Raw genomic sequence first — 18,007 nt, forward strand, 5'->3', positions numbered from 1 at the left:
TATTTTAGTGCCGAGTTCCAAGAGTATCTTAGGGAGAATGAGATTCTCTCGCAGTGGACTCCGCCCGCTACACCACAGTTGAATGGTGTTTCGGATCGTCGTAACCGGACTTTGATGGACATGGTTCGGTATATGATGGGGTTCACGGAGTTGCCGCCATCCTTTTGGGGATATGCGCTTGAGACAGTGGCACTGTTGTTGAACAATGTCCATTCAAAGGCAGTTGACAAGACATCATATGAGATATGGATGGGTAAGCCTCCCAAATATTATTATCTTATAATATGTGGATGCCCTGCTTATGTGAAGCAGGTAGTGGGAGATAAATTGGATAGTCGATCCATTTTATGTTATTTTGTGGGATATCCAAGGAATTCTGTTGGATATTATTTCTATCATCCCCAAGAAACAAAGGTGTTTGTTTCTAGGAATGCAACCTTTTTGGAAAAGGAATTCTATTGGATAGAAAAGGGGATATGATAGAACTCGAAGAGGTTCGAGAGACACCCACATTTATAGAACCCACACCCGAATAGCCAAGAGAGGAGATACAAGCTCTTAGAAGATCCGAGAGAGTCTCGAGACCACCTATGAGGTATGGTCTGCTTCTTGAAGAGGTCCATGATGAGCCTAACCATGGATGTGATACAAGGACCTTCAAGGAAGCGTTATCTGATGCCGATTCATCCAAGTGGCTTGAAGCAATGGAATCTGAGATGAATTCCATGTATTCGAACCAAATGTGAAATCTCGTGGATCCACCTGAGGGAATTGTTCCCATAGGGTGTAAATGGATTTACTAGAGGAAACTTGAGGCGGATGGGAAGGTATTGACCTTCAAGGCGTGATTGTTGGCAAAAGAATATACTCAAAGACAAGGAGTTGACTTTGAGGAAACCTTTTCTCCAGTTGCAATGTTCAAGTCCATAAGGATATTGCTAGCCGTAGCTGCATGGTATGATTATGAGATATGGCAGATGGATGTCAAGACAGTCTTTCTTAATGGGGATATTAAGGAAGAGATTTACATGTCTCAACCGGAAGGGTTTACATCTGTCGGAAGTGAGCATATGGTATGCAAACTTCAGAGATCTATTTATGGTCTAAAGCAGGCATCTAGGAGTTGGAACCTCAGATTCGATAGTACAATCAAAGAGTTTGGTTTTACTAAGAATCCTGAGGAATCCTGTGTGTATGAGAAGGTCACTGACAGTGTTGTGACATTCCTGGTACTGTATGTTGATGAGATTCTACTCATTGGGAATGATGTAGGAATGTTGCAATCAACTAAGATATGGTTAGCGAGTAAGTTCTCGATGCAGGACTTAGGTGAAGCATCTTTTGTATTGGAAATACAGATCTATGGAGATAGATCAAGAAGATTGCTTGGTCTCACCCAGTCCACATACATTGATACCATCGTGAAGAGGTTCTCGATGGATGAGTCCAAGAGAGGACATCTACCAATGTGTCATGGCGTGTCCCTATCCAAGTCTATGTCTCCCAAGACTGATGCAAAGATAGCGGCGATGACACGCATTCCATATGCATCTGTGATTGGTAGCATCATGTATGGGATGATATCTACACGTCCTGACGTGGCTTTCGCACTAAGTGTACTGAGTAGATATCAATCGAACACCGGTCTTCCACATTTGAAAGTTGTGAAAGGCATCCTCAAGTATTTGAGAAGGACCAATGAATTGTTCTTGGTCTATGGGGGTGGAGAACTGAAATAGGAAGGCTATACCGACTCTAGCTTCCAAAGCGATATCGCTGACTCGAAGTCAACCTCTGGGTTCGTATTCATGCTTAATGGTGCTGCTGTCTCTTGGAAGTGTTCCAAGCAAGATAGTACTGCGGATTCCACCACTGAGGCCGAATACATTGCTGCATCAGATGCAGCGAAAGAGGCTGTTTGGATAAAGAATTTCTTCCAAGAGTTGGACGTCATTCCTAATAGAGTTGCTCCTATCCCGGTGTTGTGTGACAACACGGGAGCTATAGCTCAAGAAAAGGAGCCAAGGTCTCATCAGAAGTCCAAACATGTATTGAGAAAGTACCACATCCTCCGAGAGATTGTGGAAAGAGGAGAAGTGTCGATTGACAAAGTCAGCTCCGCAGATAATGTTGTTGATCCACTAACTAAGCCTTTACCTGGACCATTATTCGAGAAGCATCGCGAATCGATGGGTTTGAAGCATATGGGTAGTTGGCTCTAGTGCAAGTGGGAGAATGTTAGAGTAGGTGTCCGTCAAGCCAAGTGTTTGCCGAGTGTTCACAATGAAACTATGTATAAACAATCTTTATTTTAATAATATTTGAAATTATTGTTTTGGCACATCTTTATCTGTATATCAATGCTAGTTGCATAGATAAAACCCTTGAATATACAAATAGTAGAAAGAATATGAGATGCTCATATGATGAGTATCATGAAACTCATATTTGGAATACTGTATATTCTAAAGAGTCCCTAGTCAATTCAGCCGTCACTAAGAAGGATATAGGCCACTCGAGTTCGAGACTAGTATCTGCGATGTGAGTACCATGTTTCATTGGTAGGGGACATTGTGATGTCCGAGCATGCAGATAGGTGCTCCTTGAAGAGTGCACTGAACAACCCTCCATAAAGGACTTTCCAAGTGGTTCTCACTTATCGAGTGGAAACGTCCTAGTTTATGGTTGTAAAATATTAGTCCTTATGACCCGGGACAACATTGAGACTCTATGTGCTAGCATTGGACTTTGACTTGTTTACCGACTCTCAAGGGGTCATCAGGTGGCAAGGTTGGGTGTTTTGTCGAAACATATAGGAGTCGATGCATTGTAGTCGGGGATTCACCGCTTACCTTTGGGTATGGATATCCTATGTGTATGTAGTATGAAATCTCTGATCAGAGTATGGTGGTAATTATGAAAGGGGTTTCATAGATTACACCATCGATGCAACTACAACATGACACATAGTATCGATTCATTGACAACTCTTGATATATCAATGGTTTTCGAATCTATCGGGATATATGAGTTGAAAGGACCGTACTGTACGCTAACCATAATTGAATGGTTCTTGCAGGCACTATCATTTGATACCTAGGGAATCATGTAAGCGATGCTGCTAGGCGTTTAACATGATTGGTTGGGTACTATTAGACTTGAGTTCTGACGTTCTTATTATCAAGGAGTTGATAAGTAAGAATGGGGCAATTAGGGTATGCTCGTATAAGGACATGTTTAGTCCGAATCACATGGAGATGTGAACCCACGACTAGTTGTATCAATGAACCATTGAAGGTCACAAAAGTGCTAACTTTTTAGATCCCGTTGAGAAGTAAAATAGTTCAATATGTTGAACGGCTTATAAAGAAGTTTCTAAACGTAAATAAAAATAGAAGTATGACTTCTATAAGGAGAATATAACTTTTAATTTGAGGAAGTGTTCCTAAATTAAAAGTTGGCCAAACGAGTAATGTATTTGAAAATTGTGATTTTCATATACATTATTGTGGACTAAATTAAATTAATTCAAGTTTTGAATTAATTAAACACTAGTGGACCTAATAGAGTCCAAATAAATAAATTAATTCAATTGTTGGATTAATTAAACAACATTGGGCCTTGTAGAGTCCAATTAGAAATAATTATTAAACTAGTGGGCTTGAGTAAAATCAAGTAAGGTTTAATTGGTCTCAAATTTGTTTGAGACAATTAAATTAGAGTCCATGGGCCTTGTAATTGTTACAAGCCCAAATAGGATGTGCATGGGGAGGTGAAGAGTTGGGAGACAATTTTTTCCATGTCCAAGGCATGGCATGCTTTTGGGACAACATAACAACTTTTTCCGCAACCAAGAAAACTCTCCCGTCTCTCCCTTAGACCATATGGCCGAAATTTTCATGCTAATTCTCCTAATTTTTGCTTCTTCAATTGTTGAAGATTGCACACACTTCTCAAAGAAAAATGCTCTAATTTTTCTAGTGCAAAATTAGAGTGGATCTATCTTGTTAGTGGTGTACCTAATTTGAATAAAGGAGTCAAAAAGAAAGATGAAGCTTGTAGATTGTCTTTCCATTCAAGAGCTAAGGTGTTTACACCTTAGTTGGAGCCAACAATCAATCTTTGAGATTGATAGGTACATTTCTAAAACACCCAATGTATTACATTTCGTGTTTTTGTATTTGCTACACACTATAGTTGAGGTGTTCGGTTTTCTTGCTAAAAATTAAATTTTGAAACTTCCGTTGCGTTTTGAACACCTAAAATCGATCCCTTTCATATAGGTCACTGGACGATTGGCAATCGATGTGGATAGAATTGGAGTTTCTTCTAATACTGGTGATCAATACCATATCAATGTGGATAGAATCAGAGTTTCTTCTATTACTGGTGATTGATATGGAATGCCAACGTCTGGAAACCGGGATCCCTATACTAGGATTGAGTCTAGCCTGTGTTTAAGAGTTACAGATATTGATTCATTGATTGATGTTGATTTATGTTCCTGATTATGGTACATGTTTAGAATAAGGGTTATTGTTGATATTAATTCATGTTTCGGATTATGATACATGCTACGAATATTTGATTCATGTTCTGATTTTGATACATGTTATGAATATCTGTTATATGCTTTTATATTGTTTATATGATTGCATTATACACAATTTATAACGGGAATGTAATTCTCACCGGAGTTATCCGGCTGTTGTCTTGTTTGTATGTGTGCATGACAACAGGTGGGACAGGATCAGGGTCAAGAAGAGAACGAGGCTGGACTAGATAGCGTGGAGATCCGTGCTTAGAAATAAATTAGGAGTCAGCACTGATATGTAGTTGAACCTGATTGGATTATTGTAGACAATACAGGACTTGTATGTTTATATTTAATATGTAATTCAGATTGATTTACATAACGTTTCCGCTTTGTATTTTAAAAAAAAAAATTAGACCCTGTTTGTTTTAATTGATTGATTAATTCTGAGAACGATTAAAAACTTTAATTAACGTCCGGGTCCCCACAATTTTATAGTGCAAGTTTTTTGCGCCGTTGCCGGGGACTGTTAATTAACAATTTTATTCTTAGTTATTTATTTTAGCATTCTTTATTTTGTTTTGTTTGACACCTTCGATTTATTTGCAGGTATCTCTCTCGATGCATGTCAAGATCTCTAGAGTCTGAACTAGAGATATTCGTTCTCGAGATTGAAAGAACTCTACGCAGACGAAGACAACAACAGAGGCTGAGAGACATGATAAACATAAATGAACGTGAGGAAGAGCATCATGAAGATCTAAGAGTCGAAGAACCAAGGCGCATACCCATGTTGTAGTACCCACAACCTTCGCTTGATGGATCACATCAAAGCATAGTGCGACCAACCTTCAGAGCGAACCAGTTTGAGAACAAATCAGCGATAATCATATGATCCAGAACACTTTCTAATTTAAGAGAAATGCGCTAGATGATCCAAACACTCACATCTCCGAATTTTTAGAAATTTGCGACACTTTTAAATTTAATGGAGTGTTTGATGATGCTGTTAGATTGCGTTTATTTCCTTTCTCTTTCCGTGACAAAGCTAAATCTTGGTTGAATTGTTTGCCTGTAGGTTCAATCACAACTTGGGAAGATATGGCCAAGGCATTCCTCTTGAAATACTTTCCTCCATCAAAAACCATGAAGAAGCGAGCGGACATAACCACCTTCTCAAAATTTGAGCAGGAGTCACTCTATCTGAGATAGGATCGAATATTAGGTTAAAAGAGTGTTTAGAAGGGGGGGATTGAATAAACACTCACTACTTATATAAGTTTTTCGAAAGTTGAGTTCAGTTTAGTGATAAACCGATACTCGGAATCTTGTCAGTCAATATCAATCAGTTAACAATTAAGCGCGGAATAAAACTGACTAATAGATAGAATAAAAACTGAGATAAGAACAAGAGATTTTATGGATTTTCGGAGATTTCAAAAACTCCTACGTCACAGCTTCTATCACAAGGATAGAATATTCACTAAAAGACTTTGATCGATACAAAGGTCTGTACAGACCCACTTAAATTTTGACTTAACACTGCCAAAACTGAAACTCTTAGTTTTCAAAATGCTTCACAGTATACAACTGAATTTAGTACAACTGATCTCTTACAAGATCGAGTTTTACAATGATAACAATGTGCTTGAAAGCTCGAAAGTGTAGCTTTGATTGCTACGAATATGTGCGACAAGCGTGAGCTTTTATTTCAGTAGAGTAACAGTGTATTTTTCAGAGAATAAATAAGTTTAGATGTTCAGAATTTTGATGTATTATCTCTCTTTTTGTTTCTCAGCTACTCTTCTCTGCTATACATAGGCTTTTCTTCAACAGTAACATTTAATATTTCAATCTTTTTTATCTGTTGGTTTGTCATGTCAAAATTCAAATGAAATTCATACACTGCAGCTGAATTATGGCGTTCCCACTATTTGTTGCAGTCTGCTTTTGTACTATTGTTGGTTGAATGTCCTTTTCTTGATGTTTATAGCTGAAGGATCATCTGATAGGACCTATAGCAACTGATCAGTCAGTTGTCTTAGAAACTTTAGTTCAGCTGGTTTTGATTGCCTTAGAAAACTGCGCGTTATTCTTCAGTTTCAGGCAACTATCAGTTAGAGTATATGTTCAGTAACTTTCGAATCAGTTACGAACATTAATCAATTAGTTTGTCAAACAACCGAAACTTAGTTTCCAACAATTTCCCTTTTTTAGGTGTTTGACAAAACTTAGTAAATTCAACTGAACTTTATGTAGATAAAATAATTCGAACTCTGTGTAGATAAAATAACTCTTCTAATGTACAGATTCGTACAAAGAATAAAGAATGAAATAATCTTCAAGAATCTTCAGAAATCTTCCAAAATTTTTTCAATGTCGTCTTCTCCTTGTTGATCTTTTCCTTCTTTCTCTTCTCTTTTTTCCCCTTATTTTGTCAAACGCATCAACCTTTCGGGATATCATGCGAACACTCGAGACGATGTCTGACACCGCATTCAGCTCAATTTCTTGAAGCAAATCTATTCTTTTAGTGACAGTGTTCTCAAGAAATTCAAAGCGTCTTCCGACTAAGGCTTGAGTCTGGAAGTGAGTTGACACTCTGTCTTTTCTGATTTCTTCAATCTAGAGAAAGAGTGAAGTCACATTCTCATGGATTTGCTGCAATTTTTCTGTAGTAAACTCAAATGAAGAGTTGATCTTTAAGGTGTGCGCAAGATGAGTTGACTTGATTTCAGAAATAGCATGCATCATACTGAGTAGGTTGTTCTGGAAAAATTGGTTTTAGTCGAATAAGGATTCAGTATCCATTGATATTCCAGGAGATGTATCTCTAGGACTCTTTGGTATCTGCTCCTTTTCATCTTGATTAAAGATTACCAAAGCTCTGTCAGTTGGATCTGTCTCAAGCAATACCATTTCTGGAACATCTTCATGTAAAGCTTCTTGCTGAAGTTGTTGAGGAGGAGAAGGATTCAGATCAACAAAATAATTGGACGGCTCTTCAGTTTGTTGATCAGCTAAAACAGTTAATGGTTGTTCTGTATGTTGCGTAGCTGATGCAAAAACTGGTTATTCAGTATGTTGGACGACTGAAGCTACAACTAGCTCTTCAGCTGACACTTGCTAATTTCATCTGAGTGCAGCTGAGCTTCTTCAGTTTCTTCAATAACTGCTTGTTCAGTCATGGCAGCTAACTGAACTGGCTCTTGAACTACTTCAAAAATAGCTTGATTGGCTGGTACTTCAATTGAAATAACAGTCGAATTCACTGGTTCTTCAGTAACAAAAATTCCTTCAACTGTTGTGGTTGAATCCAGCTGAATATCAGACGTCACTGATTTGATAACCTCGTCAGGATTTGCCAATGATAACTCAACATTAGAAGAAAGTTGGAGTTCAGCAGTTGAAGAAGAAGGTGAAGGTGGTGCATCAGTTGTATGAGGAGCAGTTGGTTGCTGAGAAGATTCAGCAACTGGGTCCTTGGTTGGCTCATGTTGAGATGATTGCTCAGTTGGCTCTTCAGATGAAAGATCTTAGGAACCTGCTTGAATAGTCAGTTCATGGTCCAGTTCCCAGTGTTTGATTTCCATCTGTATCGTGATAAGATCCATTTCCAATTGATTGTAGACAAATTTGTCATTGATAGCTGTTGAGCTGCCAGGATCATAGTTCAAGCGTAACCCAGCCACCATCTTTTATAATACCTTGACTCGAATCTGATCAAAGAAATACTTCTCACGCTCCAAAGCTTGTACAACTGAAGCAGCTTTGACCATCTTCCGAACAGCCTTTTCCAGGTCAAAAAATTTTCTCAGAACTGATTTTTTTGGAGTTGCTTGGCAAACACTTCAGTTCTGAATCTGACCCTTTCCTTGAAAATTTTGAGCTTGTTCGTGGAAAATTCATTGATTTCTTTCTAGATGAGATTAATGTGAGTTTGGACTGCATTGGTTGGTTGGGAATCTTCTTGCAACTTGCCGTTTCCTTTAGGATCAGTCAGGACATGAGGAATACTCAGTCCTGAAGAGGTTGCGTCAATTATTTTTGTAATCACGACCCCATTGGGTCTAGCAGCTGGTAGAGCAGAGAAGGCAGAAATAGAGATGAAAGGAGCCTTGACTCCAGTTGATTTCTTCTGATGACCAGATTCAGTGATCTTCTTCTTCTTCTTTGATTGGTCGTCATGAATAGGTAAATGAACCTCAGTTGATAGTTCAGCTGGTACAATTCTCGGAGCAGTAGCCTGGATAGGCTGTTGGGCTCCGACTGAATTATCCTTTCAGTTGGAATGGTTCCAACTGCAGCAGCAGGCTTTGTTTTTAGAGTCATGGGTTTCTTGACGATTTTTGGTCAAGGAGTCTTCTCAGAATCTAACTCAGTGACAATCAGTTTTCTTTTGGTTATCTTCTTCCTGATTGTCTTTTTTGTTTTCTGGACTGATTTGGGAGCCTCCTGCGTCCATATCTCCTTCTTCAACTTCAGAAATTGTTCAGGATACATGTCCAGTTTGGGCTTAGGAGGTTGGACATTTTAAGCACTGAAAACTTTGATCTTGGATGATTTATCAACATCATCAACCACCAACCCTTTTACTTTCACCAAATAGCTGAGCTGCACTGCATATCCCTTAGATTGTTTGGACGTCTGAAACATATTCCTCAGAATGTTGAAAATGATGTTCCTCCAATTCAGTCTCCTATCGGCCATGATAGCAGTCATAGCCTGAAATTTTTCCAATGTGAGTGCAGCAAAGGACCATGCATTCGCTAATAGCCATTTGGCTACAATATCAGCCAGTAACTGAGCTTCTGGCTTGAGTTCCTTCTTTTGATCAGAAACTTTAATTTTCCGTCCGTCAGCAGAGAGTAGAGATTGCATTTCTTCAACATCAGATGCCTTTACCTCCGATATATGTGCTAGCCCATCAGAAGGCAGCTGAAATAGGTTGCAGAAGGATTCCTCATCAATGATCAATAACTGACCATTGAAAGTAGCGGCAATGGATCCAGAAGTAGTGACATAGCCATTCAAATATAGATCTTGAATTTCTTTGGAGTAGGTCTCCTAGGAAGATAAACCAAAAAACTGTTTGAGACTAGCTGCTTCCAGTTTGAGAAAGATGTTCTTCATGGCTTCGTCTCGAACAGTCATGATTGAGGCAAATTTGATTGCCATAGCATTTAGAACATGGGCTGGGACTTGATTTCCCATTATAGGAAATGATTTTTTGCGAGAGAGAATGCTTTGAATTTGAATTTGCTCTGTAAATTCGAAATAAGCGTAAAGGAAAACAGAATGGGAGCGGGTATAGTACATATGTACGTGACTGTTCAAATTTTGGACACTTTTTAGTCCTAGAAAAACTTGGATAATACGTCTGTACGTGTGCTGAAACGTGTGTGTCAAATTTAAATGGTCTACTTGAGGCCACGTTTCCAAACTTTATTTATTGAAAGATATTAATTAATTCGTAAACAATCAGTCACATAAGTTAATATGGAATCATTACTGATTAATCAGTTAACGTACTGGAGAAGATCAGTTGTAGCAATCAACTGAGTGGTCAGTTGTGAGCTTAGTCACATCAACTGAAGATCATCTAACTATTTTCTTCTTAGTTAACTGATTGAACAAGATATTATCCCTTAATAAATGCATATTTTAAATTTTGAAAATATAAACGACGATTAAAATGACGTGTATTTAAAGAAAAAAAAATCTTATGCTCAGAAGATGAATCGTCCAGTGTAATGATCGCGTTTCTTCAGATGCCTTGAGCCTTGAATATAAATAAGAATATCATGGTTAATCACAATTTATCAGCAAGTATATATCAGTCTCAAACAATAATGGTAGGAGCAAGTGGTTCAAAAAGTCCAGACATAGCTGATACGTTTATGCTGTCAGCTGTAGAAGCACGGAAGCCAGTAATGGAGAAAGAAGTTTATGAGAAGATTATACTTTTATGGCTCAAGCTTCAAGACTTCCAATCCTTCCAGCAGGAAGGATCAGTTGCTACCCCCAAACAGGTGGCAACGATTAGGAAGTATCGGCGGCGCCTTCGCGTTACTGATGAGGTGGACATTTTCACTGATGAAGTTGTCTACGTTCTGATGCTCAAAAAAGAGAAGAGGACTCTGAAAAAGATTGCTATTTCAGAGGGCTTCCTAAAAACTTCCACTGGGGGATTAACCAGTTGGTTATCCTCGTGGAGGTCTGTGGTGAAGAAAGAAATTACCAATGTACGCACCACCTTTTATAAATAAAGGCTTATTTAGTTTATCGTTGTCTTTTATTTTTCTGCAAGCAAACTAATGTCAAGACTGATAATAACTAACTTAAATGTTATTCAACTGACAATTGAGTAACTGAGTAGTTAATGCTTGATAAAAGACTAATTTAAACAATTATAACTTATAAAAATGACAGCAAAAATGATTAATCAAGTTAAATCAATTAAACCAAGTATATTTCGAAAGTGAAGAAACTTATTCTCTGGTAATTGTTTGGTGAAGATTTCCGTAGCTTGTTGTTCAGTTGGAACATATTCCAATCTGATTGCTTTCTTTAGAGCATGATATCTGATGAAGTGATGCCTAACATCAATGTACTTAGTCCTTGAGTGAAGAACTAGATTATATGTGACCGCAATTGTGCTCGTATTGTCACAAAATATGGGAGATTCTTTTGCATCGACTCCATAATCTTTCAGTTGTTGCTGTATCCAGAGCAGTTGGGTACAGCAGCTTCCAATAGCAAGATATTTTGCTTTAGTTGTGGAAGTAGCTATGGATGTTTGTTTCATACTGAAAATGAGATCAGTCTGTCTCCTAGAAACTGTCATGATCCACTAGTGCTTTTATGATCTAGCTTACATCCTGCATAATCTGCATCTGAATATCCAACTAAATTGAAAGAAGAGTCTTTAGCATACCATAATCCCCATGCCTTTAAGATAATTTAAAATACGTTTGGCAGCTGAAAAAGGCGACTGTTTAGGATTTGCTTGAAATCTGGCACACATACACAATGCGAATACAATATCAGAACAAATAGCAGTTCGGTACAATAATGAACCTATTAAACCTCAGTAGAGTGTCGTCTCAACGGATATTCCCCCTTGATCATTATCTAGTTTGACTGATGAACTCATATGAGTATTTGCCGCTGAACATGTTTCCATTCAAAATTTATTGAGCAATTCCTTTGTATACTTGGTTTGACTGATATCAATACAAGTTTCCAGTTGCTTTACTTGCAGACCAAGGAAAAATGTCAGTTCACCCATCATACTCATCTCAAATTTGTCCTGCATCAACTTAGCAAAATTTTCACATAATTTGGGGTTGGTTGACCCAAATATGATATCATCAACATAAATTTGCACAAGTAAAATGTGGTCATTCTTAGAAAATTTGAACAAAGTCATATCAACTGATCCAATAGTAAAATCATGATAAGTAAGAAATTTTGAAAACGTCTCATACCAAGATCTTGGATCTTGTTTAAGGCCATATAAAGTTTTGTTCAAATGATAGACATGATCAGGAAAAGAGTGATTGATAAAACTTGGAGGTTGTTCAACATAAACTTCTTCCTGTAACTGACCATTCAGGAAGGCACTCTTCACGTCCATCTGGAACACTTTAAAGTTCTTAAATGATGCATAGGCAAGGAACATTCTGATTGCTTCCAGTCTTGCAACTGGTGCATACGTTTCATCGTAGTCAATTCTTTCCTCTTGCCTGTATCCTTGTGCCACAAGTATTTCTTTGTTGCGTGCAACTGAACCATTTTCGTTCAGTTTCTTTCTGAACACCTGTTTTGTACCTATAATAGTTTTACAAACTGGTCTTGGAACTAAGTTCCAGACATTGTTATGGGTAAAATGATTTAGCTCCTCTTGCATTGCATTTATCCAGTTAGGATCAGCAAGAGCTTCATCAGTTTTCTTTGGTTCCAGTTGTGAAACAAAACAAAAATGAATAAATAAATTAAGCATTTGGTTTCGAGTTCTTACTGGATCAGATGGATTACCAATCATCAATTCTGGAGGATGTGATTTCTTCCATCTGTAATCGGCATTTACTGCATCCATATAAGCAACTGCTTCAGTTTGTAACTGAATGTTTTTTCAGTTTCAGTTGGAGCTGTATCAGTGGGTAATTGAATATCATCAAAGAGCTCCACCAACTGATTATCAGGAACAGCTTCATGTTCAACTGGTTGATCCAGAACTTCTTGTTCAGGTTTGTTAGAGTAGCTGCCCGTCGAGCCAAGTGTTGGTCGAGGGTTCATGAATAAACTCTATGTATAAACAGTCTTTATTTTAATAATATTTTAATTCATCGTTTTGGCATTTCTTTATCTGTATACCCATGCTAGTTGCATAGATAAAGTCCTTGAATATACAAATAGTAGAAAGAATATGAGATGCTCATATGATGAGTATCATGAAACTCATATTTGTAATACTGTATATTCTAAACGGTTCCTAGTCGATTCAGCCGCCACTAAGAAGAATATAGGCCGCTCGAGTTTGAGACTAGTATCTGCGATGTTAGTATCATGTTTCAATGGTAGGGGACATTGTAATGTCCGAGCATGCAGATAGGTGCTCCTTATAGAGTGCACTGAACAACCCTCCATAAAAGAACTTTCCAAATGGTTCTCACTTATCGAGTGGAAAAGTCCTAGTTTATGGTTGTACACCATTAGTCCTTATGACCCGGGAAAACATTGAGACTCTATGTGCTAGAATTACACTTTGACTTGTTTACCGACTCTCATGGGGTCATCAGGTGGCAAGGTTGGGTGTTCTGTCAAAACATATAGAAGTCGATGCATTGTAGTCGGGGATTCACCGCTTACCTTCGGGTATGGATATCCTATGTGTTATCATGTGTATGTAGGTTGAAATCTCTGATCAGAATATGGTGGTAATTATGAAAGAAGTTTCATAGATTACACCATCGATGCAACTACGACATGACACATAGTATCGATTCATTGACAACTCTCGATAAACCGATGGTTGTCGAATTGGTCGGGATATATGAGTTGAAGGGACCGTACTGTACAATAACCATAATTGAATGGTTCTTGCAGGCACTATCATTTGATACCTAGGGAATCATGTAAGCGATGCTGCTAGGTGTTTAACATGATTGGTTGGGTACTATCAGACTTGAGTTCTGACGTTCTTGTTATCAAGGAGTTGATAAGTAAGAATGGAGCAATTGGGGTATGCTCATATAAGGACATGTTTAGTCCGAATCACATGGAGATGTGAACCCACGGCTAGTTGTATCAATGAACCATTGAGGGCCACACAAGTACTATCTTTCTAGATCCCGTTGAGTAATAAAAGTAGTTCAATGTGTTGAACGGCTTATAAATGAGTTTATAAGCGTTGAGAAAAAAAAAATAGAAGTATGACTTCTATGAGAGAAATGTAATTTTTAATTTATGAATGTGTTCCTAAATTAAAAATAGGCCAAGTAATTAATGTATTTGAAAATTGTGATTTTCATAAACATTATTATGGACTAAATTAAATTAATTCAAGTGTTGAATTATTTAAACACTAGTGGGCCTAGTAGAGTCCAAATAATTAAATTAATTCAAGTGTTGAATTAATTAAATAACATTGGGCCTTGTAGAGTCCAATTGGAAATAATTATTTAGCTAGTGGGCTTGAGTAAAATCAAGTAAAGTCTAATTGGGCACAAATATGTTTGAGACAATTAAAAAGTCCATGGGCCTTGTAAATGTTACAAGCCCATTAGGTTATGCATGCTTGGGAGGTAAAGGGTTGTGGATTACTTTTGATTAAAATAATGCATGGCATGCAACTTTTTGGATCAACTTTTTGCACTACCAAGACAACTCTTCCCTCCCTCATTTTTTGATCACCTTGGCCGAAACTTTAGGACATTTTCTCTCCATGTTTTTCCTCTTCTTTTCTTCTTCAAGTGTTGAGGAAGAAATATTCTTCTCCTTGAAAAATCCTCTTAATTTTCTAGTGCAAATTAAGAGAGGATTTACCTAGCAAGTGGTGGGCCTAATTTTGAAGGAAGGAGAGCTTGTAGACTTGTCATCCTTGAAGAGCCAAGTTGTTTACAACTTGGTTGGTGCCATTCATCAATCTCTTGAGATTGATAGGTAAATTCTAAAACACACTATGTATGACATTATTTGGTGTTTGTTGTATTTGCTACACAATATCTGCTTGGTGGCCGAAATTTCTTGATGAAAAATCAAAATTTTTAACTTCTGTTGCGCTTCCGGTCATCGTAACCGATCCGTTTTCAAGTGGTATCCGAGCTATGGTTACGATTTGTGTAGCAATTACAAGATATTATGTTGAGATCGATTTCTAACCGCATGAGAACAAAATTTTGCAACAAAATCAAGGCCACCTTGGGGACATATTTCGGCAGCTTGTTGCTGCCCATTTCGGGCAGCCCAAGCTGCCCGAGGGGCTGCCCGAAACGGGCAGCAAGGGCAGCCCAAAGGACTGCCCGAAACCCCTATGTTTTAAAAAAAAATATATTTTGTTGACGGAATCCGGCGACGGAGCTCCGGCGACGGCGATGACGACTAGGGTTTCCAAAAGTGTTTTGGAATATCAAAGTGTCATGGGCCTTGAGTTGTTGGGCCATTGGATGGCTAACATATTTGTGAATTCTAAATGGGCCAAAATGTTTTTGGTGAAAAATAAGTTTTTGGGCCCTTAAGTTTAGAATTACAAAAGTTGCAAATATTTTCTCCTGAAATAAATATTTTAAGTTGGACTTTAAATATTTATAGTAAATGGTGATTTACAAGAAATTCGGTTATAAATAAATTAATTTGAAAGTAGACAAAGGTGTTTGTATACTTTGTTAATTTAGTTTATAATCGTGGCGGTTAGTGATTGGATCAAGATATATAATATTGGATCAATTAATTATTGTGATAATTAATTGATGGTGTATGATATGTGATATTGTGCATGAAGGATGATCAAAAGCCCAAGCCCAATTTGCTAGGTGTATGCTAGGATATTTTGTGTTGAATGATTGTAATAATTATCAATTTATAAAGTGGGCTTGGTTTATGGCCCGTTCCCACCCCCCATGAGATGTATCCCTATTTTTCATGGATATTTATTTGTAAATATTAGTATAATGGAAGATCAAGATTGGAAGATGGTGGCCATGATGATTATGAAGATCGAAGACATGTAAATATTGGAAGCTAATGTAATAGTTGCATTTGCATCTTTTGCATTTCCCTAGGATTGGACCTAGGCCCGTGTTTAGCTCACACGGGCCATTAGTTTTGGGGCGATTGATCATCCTTATTTTGTTTACTGTTTATAATATATGCATGATATGTTATAAATAATGAGTATGTGCGTTATTATTATGATAATAACAAAGTTGCATGAATCCGGCAAACATACGATCAAACATGGCGAGCTTTTAAATAAAATTAATGATGAGACCTTTCAAAAATTAAAAACCCTCATTTTGAATAAGATTCAAAATTAATATTAAGCCCGAAAAGGAGAATTATAAATTTGTTTATAATTTCCATGTCTTCCATCGACAATGGGTGCATGATGAACGCTACCCGTACTCGGGGCTCGGCTCATATTATTGGGGGAGCTCTGGGTGCCGGAAAGCTGTGACATCCATTGACATGGTGATGTGAACTACGTGGAACTCCCATGATTTCGGCTCATATTATTGGGGGAACTCATGGCGACCGTCCATTAAGGTTCAACATCGATGGGTAAGGCTTGACACGTGAAGATGAACGACGTCATATTATTGGGTCCTAATCAAACGTGAGACAAAAGTTTACGTAAAAGGTTGCATTGTGATGCAATTGGAAACTACCTTTTAGGAATTATGATTGGCTGATATTATTCGGGATCATAATTCGCTAATTGGACCTTGCGTACCTACTGAGGAAAGGAGTTCCCCGTTTTCACTAGAGGGTAGTGAAAATGTCAAAACAGTGGGAGCGAAAATTTATAAAGTTAAAGTCCAAACTTTATATCTTATTAAATATTTTAAAATAGTCATTAACATTTATCTGTTTTACTTTTAAGTACAAAACTTTGACAATGTCTTCGATTCGCAACCCGCTATCCGCTATACTCGAAAAACATGTGTTAACCGGACCTAACTATCTCACTTGGCTAAGAAATCTGAAAATCGTCCTAAACTCGGAAAAGATTGCATATACAGTGATTGAGTCGCCCCCTGCTGAGGCTCCGGCTAGCTGCTCTCCTGAGGAATTGCAGACCTACAAGGATTGGTGTGACCATGACTTGAAAGCTAGATGTTATATGCAGGCTTCTATGAATGATGAGCTGCAGAGGCGCTTTGAGGATGCAAAGAATGCTGCTGACATTCATATGCACCTCAAGGAGCTCTTTGGTGAGCAGACTCGGCCTCTTAGGCATGCTACCGTCAAGGAGCTGATCACTATGCGCATGCGAGATGGGGCCTCGGTCCATGAGCATGGTTTGAAGATGATTGGGCTCGTGGACAAGCTCGTTGGCATGGATCTGATCTTGCCTTCGGATTTGACCACCGACGTGTTGCTCTTATCGCTGCCTAGCTCATTTGATCCTTTTGTGGTGAACTTCAATATGAACAAGATGGAGCCGACCCTTGAGGAGTTGGTGAACATGCTTGTGACCTTTGAGTTCACCATCAAGAAAGAGAAGCCAGTTCTTTTTGTGGGCTCTTCATCTGGTACGAAGACCGCTCCACCTGGGAAGAGAAAGAAGCGTTCTTTCCAACGTCACAAGAAGAGTGTGCCCTTGAAGAGGCAGACTCCGGGTTTCGTAGTGGCAGCCACACCAGTGAAGGCTGACAAGACTGTTGACATCTGTCATCACTGCAAGAAGCCTGGACATTGGAGGCGTAACTGCAGGGAATATCTTGCCCAGAAGAGTTCTGGAAACGGTATGTTCTACATCGAAGTAACATTTCAATTAACTCTACTTCTTGGGTATTGGATACCGGCTGTGGCTCACATCTCTGTAATGATTTGCAGGTGATGGGAAGAAGTTGGAGGCTTAGGGAAGGTAAGACCTTCTTGAGGATGGGCAATGGGGCAAGAGTTGCTGCCAAAGCTGTTGGAGATGTTTCTTTAATTTTGAACAATGATTTTAAGTTGTTGTTAAGAGACGTTTTGTTTGTAACTGAGTTGGTGAAAAATATTATTTCCATTTCTATGTTTGATAAAGATGGATTTTCTTGTTTATTTAGCAAAGGTGTTTGCAATATTTACAACAATGAATGTTTAATTGGTACTGGAGAACTTGAAAACGATCACTACACCTTAAAATTGAAAGATATTCCACTTAACAATGTCCAAGCTATAACAACAACGAACAAGCGCAAACAAGATACTCTAAATTCGGCACAATTAGGACATGCTCGATTAAGACATATTTCCCTAAGA

The sequence above is a fragment of the Primulina tabacum genome, chromosome 7 (assembly GCF_025594145.1).
Source record: "Primulina tabacum isolate GXHZ01 chromosome 7, ASM2559414v2, whole genome shotgun sequence".
NCBI lineage: Eukaryota > Viridiplantae > Streptophyta > Magnoliopsida > Lamiales > Gesneriaceae > Primulina > Primulina tabacum.